Source organism: Quercus lobata, chromosome 8, assembly GCF_001633185.2.
Source record: "Quercus lobata isolate SW786 chromosome 8, ValleyOak3.0 Primary Assembly, whole genome shotgun sequence".
Lineage (NCBI taxonomy): Eukaryota > Viridiplantae > Streptophyta > Magnoliopsida > Fagales > Fagaceae > Quercus > Quercus lobata.
This window is the reverse complement of record NC_044911.1, coordinates 33,048,722-33,059,049: the sequence shown is the minus strand read 5'-3', so window position 1 is coordinate 33,059,049 and position 10,328 is coordinate 33,048,722. Positions and strand designations below refer to the sequence as shown.

Genomic DNA, 10,328 nt, shown 5'->3' with positions numbered 1-10,328 from the left:
ATGAGAAATAACATGTTTAACAAGTAAACTAATCTACAAAGGGAAAAAAGGGTCGGCATGGAGAGGGGTTCAACACAATACCCCTAATAAGTCAAGATTACGAAGTTCTGCTGGGTACATTCGGGTGATGGTCTCAATATATTTGAAGGACCTGTAAACTCAGAGTGGTTTAAGTTCCACTCAACACATTATTGGTCCATGGAGTTAGTGTTTCATGGGTATAGAGTGAAATAGTAAAGTTGGGCACCACTTTGTATAAAAAAGAGGGGAAAAAAGTCAATAGAATGATACATATTCCTAAAATTTCTTTTGTTTCCACTGGAATGCAGCCCAACATTACAATGAGGCAAATGAATCTCTATACCAACCTTAACATGCTAACAGAATTCATTTCCATCAATAGAAATGCAACCTAAGATTGAATAATCTCTATCTCCACACCAACTTTTATGATGCTTATTAATAACGGCTGAAAGAACAAGATACAAAGTCCATTTACGATACATAATACATTGCACTTTGTCATAACCGCTTCATAGTGTTCCAATGCGAACTACAAATTACGCTTTTGCAGGCCATGTGGCTTAAGCTGACATGATAATTCCCATAATCACTCCGAACAAACCAAGTGCACTACCAAAGATTTCGATCATAAGAATATTCACAAAAAGAGTGGAGTTTGAGCATTAGATAAAGCACAGCTGCTTCCAATGATTCTAACACACAACCTGTTGTCAAAAGAAGAATCAGAAGGATTGTAAGAGCAAGGAAAGAAAGTAATTCTGAGTTTTGATTAGGAGAATTCCAATGGAGTATGTAAGTGTAAAAGAGAGGAGATTTGAACCTGTAGACAAGGTTTGCAAAGCCCACGATAATCCCAGACGCAAAGATTGCATATCCTGCTCTAAGAGACTCGGGTTCATAAATCTGTGATTGTGGAACACTCTGTAGCTTTGTTTGTAGAATAATTGCCACAATGACACCATAAATAGCAATAGCTTCACAAAAGATAACACTGATGTTAGGACATATGTGATTCAATGTTAGGAACATATGTCAATATTTATATAATTGGCTAGTCTTTTGACAAAATACACTTTATTTGTAATTGGGTAGGTCTAGGATGTATTTAATGCTTCAAGGAATAAGAGTTCAAGTCTAGTATTGAAGCCATGCAAATCTGTCCAAGAAACAAGTGAAAAATTGCTGATTTTTTAAAACTCGATAGCTGCTCGACACCTTTCGACAGCTAGGCTATCTATCGAGCTCTTCAGCTCTTTTATCGCAATCTCGATACCTCTCGATAGCTAGGTCGATCGATCGAGAAACTTTCTGTCCCCTCGATAGCTCCTTAATAGCTCTCGATAGCTCGCAACAAATAGGCTCGATAGCTTCTCGACACCTCTCGATAGCTTGCAACAGGTCTCGACAGATAGCTATCTATTGAGGTATCTATTGAGTTTTACGAAATTCAGATTTTCAGATTTGATTTTCGGCCCATGCTGACATGTATGTGTAGGGTTTTTTTTCTCACAACCCTAAAGACATATAAGGCTTATTTTAAAGACCGTCACATAAGAGAATACAAGGAGAACACATCCAAAAGGTGACCGGTGCCTTATTCTCTCTGAAAGACTACTGCGTCTTTACGCCTTAGGGTTTTGTAACTAAGTGCTTCTTGATCTTCATTATTGATGAAGTGAAGAACTTTGCAGCCAACATTCTTTTTCAAGTTGGTGTGTTAATCATGTACTGGGAGTCGTGCATCATTGGTTAGTCACGTATTGGGATCTGTCCAAAAAGGGTGGCGTTTATATATTGAAGAGGTTAGAAGTTCTGAAATGGTAGAAGGTTTCTATTGTAAGTTCATCTACAGGGATTATAGAGTCTAAGGACAAAGGTTTTGTACTAGATTTGAAACTTCTCTTTACTATAGTGGATTGCTTTTCGGGAAGGTTTCCTCTCAGATTTTTTACTGTGAAACTAGTTTGTTTCATTGGTTTTCCTAAGTCATCATATCTTGTCTTTTTTTTTTTTTACCGCATGATTTTGACATGATATTGATGTTTGTTTGTTTTGACAAGGTTTAAAACTTGTTAATTCTATCAACTGGGGTCTAAATTTCCCAACAACTAAAATAACAAAAGAACCAAAGCCATCATCACATAAAGAGGTATCATAGGTTTATACCACAAAAATAATAATTAGTTGTGCATGAGAAGTTCAACTAGAAGAAGTGCATTGTTGGTCCATTGAATGGGCTAAAAATAGATTCAATTCAAGGTATCATTGAAGGTAAAAAATTGCAATTTCCATATCTAGACATTATATAATTTGCAACCATATGGTATTGTGTGCTTCTAAATCAAATTCTCTAAAGTTTGAACTTGCCTTGAATTTTAACATTGTGGGGATGATTGGAGCATAATATATGATACTTGAAAATAGAAACCCAGTTACCCATTTATAAAATAAAACCACAAACTGGGTTGAGCAACTTCATCCATTAAAAAAGAAATATATATATATATATATATATCTCCAAGCTTGCTTGTACAAAAACATATTTAAGGTGGTCATCAAATCCAACTCATGATGACCTAGAGAAGTCTATATACTATATAGTAGCTTGTAAATTGTATATGCTTGAAGACAATGTAGGTGAGAATTGTTTTCTATCATAGTTTGAAAGAATGCCATATCTTTAAACTAAAGCAAAACGCTAGAAATATTAGTGCTCCAACTACTTTTTCATAATTTCAAGTTTGATGTTGAACCAATGCTATTTCTTCTTTTTTGGGTAATAAATTTTTTTTTGATAAGTAAGAAAAGATTTATTAAAAAAAAACTAATTCATGAGAAAAGATCAGAAGGCAGCCAAGAAGTACAAAGAAGAACAAAACAACTAAAAAAATGTTATCGGAAGGAAGTCACTAAATGTGAGTCCCCAAGCCTGAGACCAATCAAACAAGGAGTCCATAAATGAGGCAAGAAGCTGATTCCCCAAACCCTCCTCATCCTCAAATGTATGATTATAACGCTCTCTTAAAATGCTCCACATCAAACACAATGGTGCCAATTTCCAAATATCAGATGAGTGCTAACCAATTCCTCCATCCAAATAACAGATCTACTACTACAACTAGATGTATAAAGATTATTTTGAAGGATATGAAACAATCTACCTCCTAGGCTTAAAAATCATCACGGCAAGTAAACAACACCCCCCCCCCTCCCCACCTTGTGAGAGACCACAAAACCTGGGTGCTCTCAAAAAAGATATTTGGTACTTTTTAGGGCACCTCTCTTTTTGGGTAAGTGGTGTGAAGTCGTCACCTATTTTTTATACAAAAAGAAAAGAAAAACTAAATACAAAAAATACATGACTGAATTGTACCATTCGCATTGATTGAATAAAAAAAATACATGTTTGAAAAATTGAAAATTACATGGCTTTAAGTCCTGGTTACAAACTACCAAATAATTACATAGCTTTTTGTTCTAGTTACAATCTACCCAAAATAAAACAAAGATAAGGCTAGATCTACCAATCCAAAAGACCTAAATTCGGAGGCTAGGTTATGAAATGGGAAGATGTTAGGCACCCATTCCGCTCAGACAAAGTCTAGTCTTTTAGACTCTTGTGACCAATGTACCAATTTTATGCATGCTATAAATGATATGTTGTACATGTGAATAAAACTAAATCACACAAATTTATTTATGAATGCATTCTCTTCTTTGTTTAAAAAAAAAAAAAATCAAATCTGTTATTGTGAGTAAAAAATTAAATTTTGGTTTATAAAAAAAATCAGATTTGCTTTTGTTGTGTAAGAAAAAAGTGGTTTTTAGGGAGAAAATTTAGATTTGTTTTTAAGAACTTAAAAAAAAAAAAAAAAGATTTTGGTTTACAAAAGATCAGATCTGTTTTTGTATGTTCGAAGAAAATATGAAAAAGATTGCTTGAGAAGAGTATTTCATTCATGGAATAAATTTATGCTACATATATTGAATAAAACAAACACAACAAATACAACCATTCATGATCTTTTTCTTTATTTCAAAATCTGCTATGTTAAAAAAAATCATATTTGTATCTAAGGAAGATACAAATCAGTTTTTGATTTAAGAAAAATTCAAATCTACATCTAATGAAGATGTAGATCTATTTTTATTTTAAGAAAAAAAAATTCAGATTTACGTCTAATGAAGATGTAGATCTGTTTTTATTTAAGAAAAAATTCAGATCTACATCTAATGAAGATGTAGACTCGTTTTTATTTTAAGAAAAATTTAGATCTACATCAAATGAAGATGTAGATCCTTTTTTGATCTTAAGAAAAAAATCAGATCTACATCTAAAGAAGATGTAAATCCGTTTTTATTTTAAGGAAAATTCAGGTCTACCACCAATGAAAATGTAGATCCATTTTTGGGTCAAGAAAAAGAATTTTTTACATACAGATTTTTGAAAATAAGTTACAACAATAATAAAAGAATTAAGAACATGTTTTGACAAATTAAATCAATAATTCATGGTATGAATACTTTAAACAACTAACAAAAAAAAAAAAAAAAAAAAATCCAAACATGCATCATCACTATAAGAGAAGCATAAAGAAAAGAAAACGGTAATCGGGAACAACCTCTTGCACGGAGTACTTCTTCTTCTTGAGAGGATGTTTTAGGATTCAAAGAAATTTATTCAATTATCTTTGAAACCTAAAAGCCCTAGTTTAAGAGAGAATACTAGAGAGGAGGTAAGAAATTTGAGAGTGTGAAAAGGTGTCTCTCCTAGAGCGTAAAACAATCTCCTAAATTTTGGGATCCAGTCCCTATTTATAGAGATTGGAATGCTTAAAAAATAAGCAACCATGGGTAGAATGTGAATCGGGACGTGTCGTTCTGCAAAAAAGTCAAAAAGGGTGTGCCTTATCGACACCCGAAAAGAATTGGGCCTTAGCCCTTAAGGGTGCAATTCGGCACTTTTAAAGTGTCGATCGGCACTCCAAAAGTGCCCTTGGGTGCTGATCACACTTTCATGTTTGGGTGTGTTTTGGATTCCTTTTTTAGGTTTCCTTGAGCCGGTTCTTGCACTTAGACGTGTTTTCAATCCGTATTTTAAGATTTTTATCTATTTTTAGATAATTCAGGCCTTTTTAAGAAAAATTATTTTGTAGATAAATACTCTAAAATAAATCTTGATAAAGTTCAGATTATCCATGATTTTATTGTTATCCAATTATCTTCTTTAATCCTATTCAAGCAATCCTATTTTAGATACTAATTATCAACCAATCACAAAAGTATTTAATTAATTTTAATTGTTTAACCAATCAGAATTAATTTAAATTAATCATGCGTGGTTGACTTTACCTAGACACAATGCATGCTGACTGTACAAACTTGATCATGCGATATCTTTCGATTCGACAGTCCAATTTGGAAACCGAACATATAGTCGCAATCGTTAGAATCTCAAGATCATTTTTATGATATGCAATGAATGAATTAATGAATGTAATGCAATCATGATTTTTGGGGTACATGGATGGTCACTCTAGTCATTCTCCTTGATTAAATCATGGATAAAAAATCGAGTGTCTACGCCCTGCCCCCAAACCCAAAATTATAAGCACATACACCTCAAGCCACCTATGGACAAGAGAGAGATAACATCATTCTCATCATAATATTTACCAAATCATCTTGATTGATCTGCTTAATGCCAAGTTAGAAAAATTTGACCAGATGCTCTAGAATCTAAAGGCTTTCAATTAAGTAGGACTAGAATAGAGTATATGGAGTGTAAATTTAGTAAAAAAAGAAACAAAAATAAGGGGTGGTAAGACTTGATGGTCAAGGGATACTAACGTTACATTTTGGATATCTTAGATCAATAATTCATAAAGATGGAGAGATTGAAGAGGACGTGAATCATAGGATAAGGGCAGGGTGGATGACGTGGAGAAGCGCATCAAGAGTGTTGTGCAATCATAGAATACTAGAATACCTATTAAGTTAGAGGAAAATTTTTATAAGACTACTATATGACTAGCTATGCTCTATGATATCGAATGTTGGGTTTTTAAGAAGTAGCATATTCATAAAATGAGTATGACTGAAATGAGAATGTTAAAATGGATAAGTGGAAATATATAGAAAGATAGGGTTCGAAATGAAGAAATTTGCTTAAAGATAAGAGTAGCCCCTATTGATAAAAAAAAGAGGGAGAGTAGTTTAAGATGGTTTGGTCATATTCAAAGGAGAGTGACTTAGGCACCAGTGAGAAAGAACAGGTTGATCTAAGTTGAAGGAATGAAAACCAAAAATTGCATTAGTAGAAGTAATAAAAAATGATATAACAATTAAGGGAGTAACAGAGAGTATGACTATAGATAGAGTAGAATGGAGGAGACTATCCTATTGAGTATCCATAGCCGACCCCAAAATTTTGGGACTAAGGCTTTGTTTGTTGTTTATAGGCAAAGAGAACTTGATTAAAAGAAAATAGAAAAATTACAAAATGCTCCCATGGGTAGCCAAGCTGTGTATTGAGGGAATACAAAAAACTAAGCAAAAGTACACAAATCTTAAAAATCCAAAAGTGAAGGAATAATCCAATCAAACAAAGAAAGCAAAAAGAACTGTTTCAACTCAAGGATGGTTCTGTTCTCTCCAAACAGTCCACATGAGACACAACAGAATCACCCCCCAAACAACTGCTATTTGACACCAACCAACAGCCCTATTCCAACAAACTGGCAAGTTCACCACTAGCTTAGGCATCACCCATGAAACACCAAACAGGCTAAACACAAATGTCCATAAATTATATGCATAAGAATAGTGCCAGAGCAGGTGATCCACTGACTCCTAACTATTCTTACACATGCTGCATCTGTTAACAACACATATGTTCCTCTTTCTTAATTGATCTTCTATATCATCTTTAACCTTTCCTCCTATTTCCCTTGAAGTTTTGTTGATTTTTAAGTTGATCCTATTAATGAGGATGCTGAATTGGGAAAGTAAATTCACAAAATAAGGAATTTAGTGAAACAAACCCCTATCTCCACAAAATATGATTCCCCTAAATACAACAATGAGATCTAGCTCAAACAGCACCTGACACCATTAATTTCTCTATTTTCTCTCTTCGTTAGAGCTTCCAATCAAGTCCTTTCTCTTACCTATTAGAACTCTAAGACCCCACATACTATTTCTATCAAATAATCATCAAACCAACCTTTGATTCCTAAACAAAACTGTAACCATTATTTTCTGACAACTTGTTTGTTTCCTGAAATAGTATATTGTCCTTTTTTTCCCATCTTATCGCCCTAACCCCTTCTTCTTAAACTCTGAATCCCAAGTCCACAATTTTTCATAACTCTAAACCCACTTTCTCAAAAAAAAAAAAAACTCTAAACCCACCACAAGCACACTAGATAGGTTTCCACAATTTGTCCTACATCACCAAACCACTGAATACTAGGCTAAGGAGTGAGTTCATGTTCTGCATAATACACAAATGCAATGCACATTTACTGACAGATTTCAATTCCATCATTAAAGTCTAGGAAGGAAGCATGTATACTACACAGTAGAAGCCGTATCTGTATCCAATCCAGAAACTCATGGATACAGTGGCATACTTCTTTAATTTTATTTTTCTCTCCCTCTCTCTTAAACAGACACATTTTAGGCTTCCTAACATTTCTTAGTTATCTATTAAAAATAAAATTTACATATTACGCACTTAAAGATATTGATTTATATATGAATTTATTGAAGTATTCATGTCATACTGTATCCTAAACTTTAAAAGACTTGAGGAAAATCATATCATATTTTCTATGCGATAATCACAACTTCTTCAGTGACTGCTGCATAGTTTATCAACTACATAGATATGAACTATACTATTATATACTAAAACCTACCGAGCCAACACCTCTTCTCTATGAATTCATAGGGCTTATTGCATTTCAATTATAGAAAACACCAAGCAAGTGCGAGTTTTGTTATCAAGTTCAATTCAAATTTAACCAAAACTCAAAAGATAAAATTAACATGTAGTAGTAGATAATTAACAATTCCACAACCCCAGAAAACCACTTTGTAAACCAACAAACAGTGAAGTTGAATCGATCAATGGCTAATTAGATTTAAAATTCATATCAACAAATAAGACTAATTTTGTTTAGACTAAAATATGAAGAAATGATAGAATACCTAATGAGATTTTTGGAAGTAATACAGGGAGCTTTGATTGCAATGCCGATCAAACTGCTTCTGGTTGTGTAAATGCCCCTATCAACAACCACATAATTACAACATTAGGATTTTCACAAATTTTAGAGAACGAAATTTTCATAAAAATGAAAGATAATGATAGAAAGATATTAGAGAGTAGAGAATTGAGAGAGACTAGGCGGCATCGAGGGCGGAGACGCTAATGGCAATGGTGGTACCGATGGTAGAAAAGGTGTAAGGGGAGACCTTTACGAGGGCGTGGGCCCATGTGCCCGGATATACTCCTGTGCTTGACATTCCGATCCGATTTGATTGATTTGATTCGAATTGATTTGATCTGCTGCTTTATATTAAAATTCGCAAATGCGATTTGATTTCTGAATCTTTTTGTCTCCGTCTTCTTCCTCCTTCTCGGTTTCCTATCTCCTTCTTGTAGGACGGTGGAGACACTTCTATTGGGCTCAAATGTCTCACGTGCTGCTTATCCTTAACATAACTTCACCCCCATATTTAATTGGGCTTAATGTCTCACATAGCCCACTAAAATTCTCAAGTGCACAGCGCACCCAAAAAAATATTGGTTAATGTACAAGATTTTATATTTACTAAGGGTGTAATTGGTTCGGTTCGGTCGGTTTTTTTTTTTTTTTGGGTGTTTGGCCAACTGAAACCGAAAATTTTGGTTTGTGAAATTCTCAACTGAAACCGACCGAAATAGTTGGGAATTAATTGGTTTCGGTTTTATTGTAGTTTCGGTTGGTTTGAAAAGGAAGCAAGAAAACTTAGAAAAGTGAAGTGTACCCATTTGAGGTATTGGAATATGCAATGTGAAACAAAGAAATTTTAGCAAAATATTGTAGAAGAAAGAAGCCCATGCAAGCTAGATGGTACTCTCATGATATTCAGAGACAGACAAAGAAAAAGAAGGGATAGAAATAAAAGAGAAGAATCATACCATGAGAGACGCAGAGGCCGACGTGAGGAGTAGTCGTGGAGGCCAGGGCAAATGTGGGTTGATGGAGGCCGGTGTGTGTGAGATGGAGTGATGGAGGCTATGTGTGTGAGAGAGAGAAAGTGATGGAGGCGTGATGGTTTGATAAGGTTTTTTTTTTTTGTTTTTTGTTTTTTGATAAGTTATATTAGTTTTTTTATAAGTATTAGTTTAAAAAGATAAAATCATTAAAATGAAAAGCCAAGGCCGGATGGTTTGATGATTCTAATCAGATAAAATGAAAAGCCAAGGCCCAAATGTTTTCATTGTGATCGATGAGGTTAGATCGAAAAATTATTGTATACTCTCGGAGTACCATAAATGCGTACTCCCTCTTCTCACATAAATGGTGGGTTCCACTAATTAAATTCATGGTGGGATCCATCATTTATGTGAGGGGGAGAGTACACATTTATGGTACTCCGGGAGTACCTAATAATTTTCCGGTTAGATCATATCCTCCACGAGTGATAAGGCACTAGTGGGTAGAAAGATGTTATCCCATAGCTCAAGCATGACTTCTTTGAAGATCATCTTCAATATTAATATGGGATGTCAGCTCATGTTTTGAATTAGATAGAGATACATTAGAAGGAGAACCCGACTTAGTCCATCACTTGGCTTAAGAGATTTTACTATATCGAGTGATAATTAATTTAGGTTGGACTGAACGAACCAACTGTTTCCAAGTACGTAAGATTGTGGCTGAATTGGATTAGAAACGTTCATAAGAGTATAATAGGCAGCAATCCACAAGTCGGCTTTGATGTAAAGTAACCAATTAGCCATGGAAGTAGGAGTGCAAGTAGATATTAATATTAGTGTTCACATGCAAATTATTTAGTTTGATTTTTAATTAAAGGCTCGCATGAAAATGTAATTAAAAATCGGAAAATGATTTTTAGTTGAACTTGAAATAGACAACAAATTCTATAAAAAAGAAAAGAAAAGAAATAGACAACAAACATTATAAAAAAACAATTAAAATACGTAATACGTATTTATATTTTTCATAAAAAGTAATACCTATGTATTTCAAATAATTTACAAGTGAAGATATATATATATATATATATAT

At 33.8% G+C, this 10,328-nt stretch overlaps 1 pseudogene; it reads right to left on the bottom strand.

Moving 5' to 3' along the window:
- Positions 1-249: 249 nt before the first annotated feature.
- LOC115954622 lies at positions 250-8,746 on the bottom strand (annotated as a pseudogene).
- Between the last annotated feature and the right edge of the window lie 1,582 nt (positions 8,747-10,328).